Genomic DNA, 7,949 nt, shown 5'->3' with positions numbered 1-7,949 from the left:
AAAAATTGAGTGCTTGGCAGTGGACAGCCAATTTCTTAGACTATTCAGATACTGCAGCAGCTGCTAGTCAGCAGAGAGCCATGTGGAGTTTGCTACCTTAAAATGATTTTGGATGAATTTTTATATATATATTTGGGTTTTGAAAATAATAGTATTAATAATAACAATAATAATAAAGTAAAATAAACAAAGAAATTAATAAATCAAGGAAATTTCAGTGTATTTACATCATATAATTTATCCAGATGATTGTTACTTCACAGTGATGCATTTGTTTTGATAATGCTCAGTACTATTTGGAAAGTTGGAAATGATAGTATCAAAAGTACATTCTCCTGCACACATATTTTTCAGAAAAGAAATACACAAATACAAGATGTGAATGGTGATATTGTTCCTAATCTCTGTGATATTATCTTATTTTTGTTGACTATATATTTTCATAAAGAAAATGTTTTGGTCTTTTATGAGTGCCGAATTACTTGATTGCTGTTATGAGTAATTAGCCAGTGTTGTTAGCGATGGGGATTTGTTACATAATTTTATGAATAAATTATCTTTTCTACTATAAATAAAATGTATTTAACTTCAAAAATAAAAATATTGAACTTAGTGTTGTTGTTGTGTTTTATTGACCAGGTTATTTTTGTGTTTGATAAAATATATTAATATATGTTTTTCTATTACTTGTCTCCCCCCCCAATCCCTTGCCCGTTGTTGTCGTGGGGGGGCTTAGGAGGCGGAGACTGGGACCCAATGATGGGGAACTCCCCAACCTTGGGACTCAGCCCTCGACTCAACTAATTTTGCATGGTCTTTATTTTCCTTCCCACCTTTCGTTTCTGTCTCTTCACCAAACCCTTCTGCTATCCACCTCCTAAGGTGTGAAAGGATGAAAGGCTGACTTTGTGGCAGTCCTGAACGGCCTGAGGGAGCCATGGGCACGGTATTCCCCTGATTTAGTTATCTAGCCCTTACCTCTCAAGGGGACCCTGAGGGGTGGACTTTTTTATCCCCAACAAATCCAGGCTTACCATGGCCAGTAATAAAAAACTTATCCCCACTATTAGGGGCAATGAGGCTTGCCCTTTATCAAATAGCCCCAAAGATGTAAACCCACCTGATTCCCTGACCCAGGCTCCCCTTTGACCACGGCTCCGAACACTGCAATAACTACCCCTCATCAATACCTACTAGTACAGTACCAACAATCAACCCTTAAGGAACATTTCCACTCTCCCAGCAAGCTCAACTTCAACACCTCTACCCCCACAACCTCCAACATAAACCCAAACCCCATCCTCCCTTATTAATACTTTACACCCTTATTGCCCACCTCTCCATAACACTACCTCCCTCAACACTACTCCATCTTCGTCCCCCCCCGCCCTTCGACTCCCTATCTCTACAACAATTTTGAATACTCTCTTCAGCACCCCAAATGGGACCGATTTTCGTGATCCCTCCCACACCTCCCTACTCTGACAACACCCTTCTCTTCCATCAATGTCTCAAAAACAAGTAGGTAAAGTCTCTTTCCGTAGCCGACCCGACGCTCCCGTCTTGTCACAGTAACATCCAAAAAACCAAGCTATAAGCTTAACAAAACTAACAAAATCTATATGGTAACCCCATCCTTGCAGAACCCCATCCAATCCCAATACTTGCACCGGAACAGTTTCAATCTCCCCAGCAAATTGCCCAACTATGACAAAGATTGGTCAGATTGTGAAGATCTACTTGCCTGTCTCACAGACTAGATGCAACATCAGTGAAATGTGCTCCATTCCCCCCAGAGGTCATCGAAAAAAACCTACTAACATAGCCAAAATTACCTTCCGTGGGACATGACCTTTCCCCTTAACGTCTATATAGGAGGAGAATCCCTCCCTGTTCGTCCAAATACCAACCTCCTCCACGTCAGTGCCAAAACTGTTGGGTCTAGGACACCCAGCCAACATTGCCGTTCCACAGCCAGAGCCCACTATGTGCCCAACCGGGCCATACCGATCTAACTCCCTGCACAATCACGCACATGTGCCAACTTGGCGGCCCCCCATAATTAATTTTTATAGGGGTGTCCCCTACAAATTTGAGTCTGAGGTAGCAACTCCCCAGATTCAACTTGGACTCACACTACGTAAAGCCAGACAAGAAGCGTCGACGTGGTTTCTCTCTTACTCCTACTCCAGTAATACTGCCACTCTATCAATTCTCCTAAACCCACCCCCCCTACATCTAACCCCCCTCTTCTACCTCCTACCTTCCCCAGTCAAACTCTTTTGCCATCCTAAATCCAGACACTCCAATCTCTACTACAGATTTTTCAATCACCACTACAACCCAACACCTTCCCCTCTCCTCCTCGCACTACCCGTAACAGACAGAACAAACGTTCCCCCCCCCTCTCTCCTACCACACAATCACCTCCCTTCCTTTGCTCCTATGCCTGGGGACACCAGTCCTCTCTTCCCCCCCTCACAAGAAACCCTTTTATCCCCCAAAAATCCCCAACCAACTCCTCAGAAGAAACCATTGAAAAATATTCAAGACTAAAAATGAAAACTGACACTCAACCTCCAAATCTTACAACTGCTCCTTCCACACTCCAAGTAACTGCTGATATCCATCCTCCTCTAATGAATCCCCCTACACCCTACCCACCTAACCCCCCCCAACACAGCCCATCCCCCCCGAACCCGAACCAACCCCCCCCACATTAACCCTCCCACCATCCCCTCTACCCCTTCCACCCCCTCTTGGTACAACGGAATCCATATCACAAATACCCCCTTCCTCAGACCCCCCATCTCCTAATACCCCTCCTAGTAAAAAAACCAACTCCCACACCTCCCCCATCTCAGACCTCTCAATCCTTTTCCCACCCTCTAGTGTTTCCTCTCAAAATCTCCAACCGTACTACAATATAATCAGAAAATTATAACTATCCTTCATTGGAATTTTCGCGGTTTCCGCTCCCACAGACCTGACCTTCGTCATATCCTTTCCCTCTTATAATCCATCTATTGTATGCCTTAAAGAGACCTTTCTTACACATCCTCCAATACCAACCCCCAATTATCATTTTGTCTCTTCCCCACATTCCCTTTAGTCTCATCCATACTTATCAATCAGAAAAACCCTTATTCACACCTCCCTTTAAAACCCAAATGTCCCTTGCACAGTTATCCGTATCTTCCTTCATCGTTGGATCACAGTGATTTCAGTCTACTTCTCCCCTTCCCACCCCATTGACTTTGTTGCTTTTGAAAATCTAATTTCCCAACTTCAACCACCTTTCCTCATAGTTGGTGACTTTAACTGCCGCCACACTCTATGGGGTGATTCTGTCACAAACATACGTACCACTCCCTAACTCCCCACACTGGTGCTTTGATAGAGCCGACTGGCATACTTTCACTTCACTCTCTGCGATTCATACCCCTCCATCCTCCCTCACCTCCATTTCAGAAATGATACAGAAATTTCACAAATACAGTCTTAAGAGCGGGCACATACAGCTATCCCGAACCTCAAGACCATATACCTCCAAGTGTTCCATGTGGAATTCTGATTGGGACTAAAGCACTTCGCTTTAAAACGTGCAGCCTGGAACAGTTACCGCTACAAAAGGAGGTACTCCAAATCAAATATCAGCCCCTTTTCTCCTTTAAAAGAGCATCTGCCCATCTTCGTCGTACAATCCCAAATAGTAAAACAAATAGCTGGCGAAATTATGTTTATCAATTACATCCTCTACATCTATCTCAAATTTGGCGCCGAATTCATAAACTATCAGGAAAATCCCCCCATCCTGCCCCTGTCCCCATATTTGAAATACCTCATTTCTGATCCTCTCCAATCGCTAATGAATGGGTGAAATTTTTTCAGCCAGGTCAGTAGTGGTTCTCACCTTTCTCCACACTTCTCTTCTATTAAGACCACCAGAGAACGTACCCCCATTACCCTTCACCCCATCCTTGTGAGTCCTTTTAATGCCCCATTTTCTTCCCCTGAAAATCATTACTTTCCCTACAATCGTGCCGTAATACTCATGAAGGCCTGACGGTATTCACTACCGTATGCTCCGGCAAAATCCCATCTTCCCCCTTATCCTTCCTATTAAAATTTACAACCCCATATGGACATCAGGAAATTTCCTTCTAATTGCGAGAAGCTCTTTTCCTTCCCTTCCTGAAACCCCAAAAAACGGGTACCCTTCCTCAAGACTATCGCCCATCGCACTAACTAGCTGCTTGTGCAACTATTAGAGCGAATGGGAACTTCCGCTTAATGTGGTATCTTGAATCTCACAATCCCTTTCTCTCCTTCCCAATTCGGTTTTCGCGTGCCAGAAGACAGCGACCCCCCTTGCTCATTTTGGACAAAATTACATCTGCATTTGCACGCCATGAATCCGTACTAGCTATTTTTTTTAGTTAGAAAAAGCATATGATACGACATGGCGGTACCATATTTTTCCAACAATTGTCCTCTCTAGGCATACGTGGAAACATGGGTGTCTTTATAAAGTCCTTCCTCTCCCAACGCACTTTCCAGGTCAAAAACGCCTCTGCCACATCATCTTTTTTTCCCAAATCGAAGGTGTCCCACAAGGCAGTGTGCTCAGTACCCCTTTAATCCTTCTTGCTGTTAATGATATTGTCTCAGTTATACACCAGGAGCCCGGTCATCACTATATGTTGATGATTTTTAAAAATCTATGCCCCTTACACATCCCTACCAAATCTCTACCAATTTCTCCAATCTGCAATCTCATCAGTATCTTCCCGGGCCACAAACCATGGCTTCCCCTCTCTACCTCTAAATCTTCTCCATTCTTTTTTCTCGCTCACGTGTAGGTCCCCTACCCCACTCTTCTATGGCAACTCCACTCCAATGCCGTTCCCCTGGCAAATTCCTAGGTGTCATTTTTTACTCCCCAAACTGTCCTGGCGAGACCATATTCTACACATTAAAAAAAAAGCTCTCCGCCGTCTTCGAATCTTAAAAACTCTATCCCATATATCATGGGCTCAGATCACAAAACTCTCCTTCATCTTCATGTTACTTTGATCCTCTCCACTCTTGATTATGGATCCATATCTACTCCTCTGCCTCAACTTTCTCCCTTGCCCCTCTTGAACAATCCATCACTGTGGTCTTTTGCTTAGCACTAGGTGCCTTTCGCTCCTCCCCAGTTGAGAGCCTGTACACTGAATCAGGCATACCTCTCTATCTCGACGTCGTGCCTCTCCTCTCTCCGATGCTATGTTCGATTCCACCAATTTTCCCTCACTAAACTAACTATCCCACAACCCCTACTTCTTACCCTTTGCTTCATCTCCACGATTACTACTCCTTTCTCCACCGCATGGATATCCCTCCTCTCCCATTCCCCCTTTCCCCATCTCCAACCCCTCCCGTTCTCTGTCCATCCATCCCTCCATGGCTATACCCCCCCCATATTTTCTCTTCTGTTTTCCCGACCCCCCAAAATCAAATATCCCTCCCACTGTCCTTCTCACACATTTCCTTGACCATGTCTCCAATCATTCCTTAGTATTCACGTATATACTGATGGCTCCAAATCCACTCCGTGTGGTTTTTCAGTAATCTTCCCAACTCGTACTTTCAAATACTCCCTTCCTCCTGAATCCAGTGTCCTTACTACAGAACTGTATGCACTCTTTTGCTCTAAAAACACATATACCCCACCTCTTCCTCTTTTAAATTTTTACTGACTCCCGTAACCATTAAACTCTCATAAAGTTAATACACACCACCACCCCTTTTTTGTAAGATCCAGAATGGTTGTTCTACCTGTCCCCACGCCATAAAACAATCAAATTTGCTGGGTGCCAGCATGTTGGAATCCCGGCAATGAACAGGCAGATTTCACTAGCACGCCACGCCTCTATGTCCACATCATACCAACCACGCTTTTCCGTATCCCAGCCACGGATTATTACCCCCAGTTTAAGACCTTTGTATAATCGATGGCAATCTTTTGGTCAACCTCCGCACTAATAAATTACATTCTGTAAAACTATCAATCTCCTCCTGGTCAACTCCATTTAAACGGAACAGACGTTGGGAGACCGCTCTCGCACGATTACGCATTGGCCACACCGTCTAACACAATCCTATCGATGTCACAACTGATCCACCCCTTTTGTTCCTTATGTAATGTTCCCCCTTTTAATCCCACACATCCTATTGTCGTGCCACGTTTTGAAACAAACCCGTACCTTACTTTCCCCCACCTATCCTCCCTTTACCGACCTCCCAACCTATCAGACATCCCTTTCAGAATCCCACACTTCTGCTTCAAAAACCTATTCTCTTTCCTCAAATGATACATACCTTCATCTAATCTAACTCCTTACCCCACCCGACCCTAACCCTTTCACTCACCAATTCCTTTGCCCAGCTTTGAAACTAATCACTAACTCAACCACCCTTCCCTAACATTTAAATATATGCTACATGACCTTAGATGTCTAGCACATTTTTCTGTTTAACCATTAACCATTAACCTAATACTTGTCTGTATTTGTAAAGATGGTGCTTGTTGAAACTGACCGTAGCTATTAACTACTGTTTTTTTACTAGTGTCCTGTCGCTTTTTTTCTGGGTTTTATTTTAATTTTTCACGAAATCATTTGTGTCCTATTACTTAGTATCTTATTGATTTCCATTGCTAGTTACCGCACAGAGTGGCTGTATACAACCAAATATCAGTAAGAAGTCGTGTTGGAGTTTTTTTTTTTTTTTTTTTTTTTTTTTTTTTTTTTTTTTTTTTTTTTTTTTTGTGTGTGTTGTGGTGTGTGTGGTGGGGTGGGTGTGTGTGTTGTGGGGTGGTGGTGTGGTGTGTGTGTGGTGTGTGTCTGTGTGGTGCGTGCGTGCGCGCGCGACCGTGCGTGTGCGTGGAGGGGTGGGGGGTTAAACCAGATATCCGAAGCTATGCCTAGAGGTAGCCCGGAATGTACGACTGATGCGACTCGACTGAGCTTGTCCTTACCCGCCGTGGTGCCCAGCCACAGCAGTAACCTCCAGCGACAATTGCAACTTATCACGCCTAGGCGAGTCGCGAACCGCCCACCCTCCTCTACTCGTGCTGAACCAGTCGACGCAAGGTCTTGTAGATTTTGACTTCAAAGCCCACACTTTTCATGACCTGCATCATACCTTTTGTCCAGAATGTTCTTGGCTCCTTATCGTGTGACTCATACGATGCACATCTAGATGAACTCCACAAAGGCTACATTGTATGCAGGAAGTTATTTATCACCTCCCTCAAAGATAAGCATCGAACCCACACATTCTTTGCATTAGCCGGCCTTGAAGCGACAAGTTAACGTATAAATAAACAATCGGTCAACAAAGCCTGGTATTCTAAGATGTAGAAGATCGGGATATTCATGGAGTCTGGAGTATGAGCCTTCTGTGCCAATAGCAATTTTCCCTCAATATCTCATTTCTCTCTGTCTACCTAAATGTTTCTTTCTCATGTAGCATTTATACCTCGTTTCCTTTATGACGTGCTCCTTCAATGTTCTTACAGTCAGTTGTGTCGTTTTTAACATTTATATGAATTAAACAGCGACGACTTCTCAGCCCACTGTGGTTACCATGCGCTTTTGTATACATGTGGATACACCTACATACATACATACGTGTTTATGCGCGCGCGCATAACACACACACACACACACACACACACACACACACACACACACACACACACACACACACACACACACACACACACACACACAAACATACACACACACACACACACACACACACACACACTATAAAAGGCTATCATCCTTAGTACAATGGTGAACAGAGGGTAGTTATACTTGTTAACGCTGACTCTTATTTGAGAGTTGATACCACGCAGTATAAAACACAAGACATGTCTAGTTATAATCGGCCGCGCG

General features: G+C 43.9%; 1 protein-coding gene across 4 annotated transcripts in view; it reads right to left on the bottom strand.

Moving 5' to 3' along the window:
- Positions 1-7,949, bottom strand: part of LOC119578932 (di-N-acetylchitobiase-like) — a 26,770-nt gene that overhangs the window by 13,135 nt on the left and 5,686 nt on the right. The gene's annotated exons all lie outside the window — the stretch shown is intronic.

Source organism: Penaeus monodon, chromosome 11 (assembly GCF_015228065.2).
Source record: "Penaeus monodon isolate SGIC_2016 chromosome 11, NSTDA_Pmon_1, whole genome shotgun sequence".
NCBI classification, from domain to species: Eukaryota; Metazoa; Arthropoda; class Malacostraca; order Decapoda; family Penaeidae; genus Penaeus; species Penaeus monodon.
This window is presented reverse-complemented; position numbering and strand designations above follow the sequence as displayed.